The sequence below is a fragment of the Panthera tigris genome, chromosome X (assembly GCF_018350195.1).
Source record: "Panthera tigris isolate Pti1 chromosome X, P.tigris_Pti1_mat1.1, whole genome shotgun sequence".
Lineage (NCBI taxonomy): Eukaryota > Metazoa > Chordata > Mammalia > Carnivora > Felidae > Panthera > Panthera tigris.
Window position 1 is genome coordinate 48,579,446 of NC_056677.1, and position 4,465 is coordinate 48,583,910.

The following is a 4,465-nucleotide window of genomic DNA, read 5'->3' on the forward strand; positions in this document are numbered from 1 at the left end:
AGTCCAGAGCCTTATGGCTTCCCAGGGGAATTCCAGCAGACATTTAAAGAAGAGTTTATAGAGAGAGGGAAGATGGCAGCGCAGGAGGATGCTGGGCTCACCGCGTGTCCTGCTGATCACTTAGATTCCACCTACACCTGCCTAAATAACCCAGAAAACTGCCAGAGGATTAGCAGAACGGAGTCTCTAGAGCCAAGCACAGACGAGAGGCCCACGGAAGAGGGTAGGAAGGGCGGCGAGGTGGTGCCCACTCCACGGACTGGCAGGAGGGAGCCGGGGCGGAGGGACGGCTCGCCGGCCAAGCAGAGCCCCCCAGTCTGGCTGGCAAAAGCGGAGGGGCCTGACGGACTGTGTTCCGACAGCAAGCGCAACTTAGCGTCTGGGAGGTCATAAGTTAACAGCTCTGCTCAGAAAGCAGGAAGGCTGGAGGACAAAGGGAGGGAGAGCTGCTGAGCCCCCGGATGACAGAGCTCAGTTTGGTGGGGAAAAAAGGCGCTGGCCAGCGCCATCTGCCTCGCCCATCCCCCAGCCAAAATCCCAAAGAGAACCAGTTCCTGCCAGGTAACTTGATCGCTCCGCGCAAAAACCCAACCCTGTGCTTCTGCAGAGCCACCCCTCCGGCAGCAGGTCTGACTCCCTCCCGCTGCCACAGGGCCCCTCCTGAAGTGGATCACCTAAGGAGAAGTGAGCTAAGCCTGCCCTCCTGCCCCCGTGCACCTTGCCTACCCACCCCAGCTAATATGCCAGATCCCCAGCACCACAAGCCTGGCAGTGTGCAGGTAGCCCAGACGGGTCACGCCAACCCACAGTGAATCCCGCCCCTAGGAGAGGGGAAGAGAAGGCACACACCAGTCTGACTGTGGCCCCAGCGGTGGGCTGGGGGCAGACATCAGGTCGGACTGCGGCCCCGCCCACCAACTCCAGTTATACACCACAGCACAGGGGAAGTGCCCTGCAGGTCCGCACCACTCCAGGGACTATCCAAAATGACCAAACGGAAGAATTCCCCTCAGAAGAATCTCCAGGAAATAACAGCTAATGAACTGATCAAAAAGGATTTAAATAATATAACAGAAAGTGAATTTAGAATAATAGTCATAAAATTAATCGCTGGGCTTGAAAACAGTATAAAGGACAGCAGAGAATCTCTTGCTACAGAGATCAAGGGACTAAGGAACAGTCACGAGGAGCTGAAAAGCGCTTTAAACAAAATGCAAAACAAAATTGAAACGACGACAGCTCTGATTGAAGAGGCAGAGGAGAGAATGGGTGAACTAGAAGATAAACTTATGGAAAAAGAGGAAGCTGAGAGAAAGAGAGTTAAAAAAATCCAGGAGTATGAGGGGAAAATTAGAGAACTAAGTGATACACTAAAAAGAAATAATATACGCATAATTGGTATCCCAGAGGAGGAAGAGAGAAGGAAAGGTGCTGAAGGGGTACTTGAAGAAATTATAGCTGAGAACTTCCCTGAACTGGGGAAGGAAAAAGGCATTGAAATCCAAGAGGCACAGAGAACTCCCTTCAGACGTAACTTGAATCGATCTTCTGCATGACATATCATAGTGAAACTGGCAAAATACAAGGATAAAGAGAAAATTCTGAAAGCAGCAAGGGATAAACGTGCCATCACATGTAAAGGGAGAGCTTTAAGACTCATGACTGATCTCTCTTTTGAAACTTGGCAGGCCAGAAAGGATTGGCACGATATCTTCAGTGTGCTAAACAGAAAAAATATGCAGCCGAGAATCCTTTATCCAACAAGTCTGTCATTTAGAATAGAAGGAGAGATAAAGGTCTTCCCAAACAAACAAAAACTGAAGGAATTTGTCACCACTAAACCAGCCCTACAAGAGATCCTAAGGGGGATCCTGTGAGACAAAGTAGCAGAGACATCACTACAAGCATAAAACGTACAGACATCACAATGACTCTAAACCCGTATCTTTCTATAATAACACTGAATGTAAATGGATTAAATGCGCCAACCAAAAGACATAGGGTATCAGAATGGATAAAAAAACAACACCCATCTATTTGCTGTCTACAAGAGACTCATTTTAGACCTGAGGACACCTTTAGATTGAGAGTGAGGGGATGGAGAACTATTTATCATGTTACTGGAAGCCAAAAGAAAGCTGGAGTAGCCATACTTATATCACACAAACTAGACTTTAAATTAAAGGCTGTAACAAGAGATGAAGAAGGGCATTATATAATAATTACAGGGTCTATCCATCAGGAAGAGCTAACAATTATAAATGTCTATGTGCCGAATACCGGAGCCCCCAGATATATAAAACAATTACTCATAAACATAAGCAACCTTATTGATAAGAATGTGGTCATTGCAGGGGACTTTAACACCCCACTTACAGAAATGGATAGATCATCTAGACACACGGTCAATAAAGAAACAAGGGCCGTGAATGATACATTGGGCCAGATGGACTTGACAGATATATTTAGAACTCTGCATCCCAAAGCAACAGAATATACTTTCTTCTCGAGTGCACATGGAACATTCTCCAAGATAGATCATATACTGGGTCACAAAACAGCCCTTCATAAGTTTACAAGAATTGAAATTATACCATGCATACTTTCAGACCACAATGCTATGAAGCTTGAAATCAACCACAGGAAAAAGTCTGGAAAACCTCCAAAAGCATGGAGGTTAAAGAACACCTTACTAAAGAATGAGTGGGTCAACCAGACAATTAGAGAAAAAATTAAAAAATATATGGAAACAAACGAAAATGAAAAGACAACAATCCAAACGCTGTGGGACGCAGCAAAGGCAGTCCTGAGAGGAAAATACATTGCAATCCAGGCCTATCTCAAGAAACAAGAAAAATCCCAAATACAAAATCTAACAGCACACCTAAAGGAAATAGAAGCAGAACAGCAAAGGCAGCCTAAACCCAGCAGAAGAAGAGAAATAATAAAGATCAGAGCAGAAATAAACAATATAGAATCTAAAAACACTGTACAGCAGATCAACGAAACCAAGAGTTGGTTTTTTGAAAAAATAAAAAAAATTGACAAACCTCTAGCCAGGCTTCTCAAAAAGAAAAGGGAGATGACTCAAATAGATAAAATCATGAATGAAAATGGAATGATTACAACCAATCCCTCAGAGATACAAACAATTATCAGGGAATACTATGAAAAATTATATGCCAACAAATTGGACAACCTGGAAGAAATGGACAAATTCCTAAACACCCACACTCTTTCAAAACTCACTCAGGAGGAAATAGAAAGCTTGAACAGACCCATAACCAGCGAAGAAATTGAATCGGTTATCAAAAATCTCCCAACAAATAAGAGTCCAGGACCAGATGGCTTCCCAGGAGAGTTCTACCAGACGTTTAAAGCAGAGATAATACCTATCCTTCTCAAGCTATTCCAAGAAATAGAAAGGGAAGGAAAACTTCCAGACTCATTCTATGAAGCCAGTATTCCTTTGATTCCTAAACCAGACAGAGACCCAGTAAAAAAAGAGAACTACAGGCCAATATCCCTGATGAATATGGATGCAAAAATTCTCAATAAGATACTAGCAAATCGAATTCAACGGCATATAAAAAGAATTATTCACCATGATCAAGTGGGATTCATTCCTGGGATGCAGGGCTGGTTCAACATTCGCAAATCAATCAACGTGATACATCACATTAACAAAAAAAAAAAGAGAAGAACCATATGATCCTGTCAATCGATACAGAAAAGGCCTTTGACAAAATCCAGCACCCTTTCTTAATAAAAACCCTTGAGAAAGTCGGGATAGAAGGAACATACTTAATGATCATAAAAGCCATTTATGAAAAGCCCACAGCTAACATTATCCTCAACGGGGCAAAACTTTTCCCTGAGATCAGGAACACGACAGGGATGCCCACTCTCACCGCTGTTGTTTAACATAGTGCTGGAAGTTCTAGCATCAGCAATCAGACAACAAAAGGAAATCAAAGGCATCAAAATTGGCAAAGATGAAGTCAAGCTTTCGCTTTTTGCAGATGACATTATATTATACATGGAAAATCCGATAGACTCCACCAAAAGTCTGCTAGAACTCATACATGAATTCAGCAAAGTTGCAGGATACAAAATCAATGTACAGAAATCAGTTGCATTCTTATACACTAACAATGAAGTAACAGAAAGACAAATAAAGAAACTGATCCCATTCACAATTGCACCAAGAAGCATAAAATACCTAGGAATAAATCTAACCAAAGATGTAAAAGATCTGTATGCTGAAAACTATAGAAAGCTTATGAAGGTAATTGAAGAAGATATAATGAAATGGAAAGACATTCCCTGCTCATGGACTGGAAGAATAAATATTGTCAAAATGTCAATACTACCCAAAGCTATCTACACATTCAATGCAATCCCAATCAAAATTGCACCAGCATTCTTCTCAAAACTAGAACAAGCAATCCTAAAATTCATATGG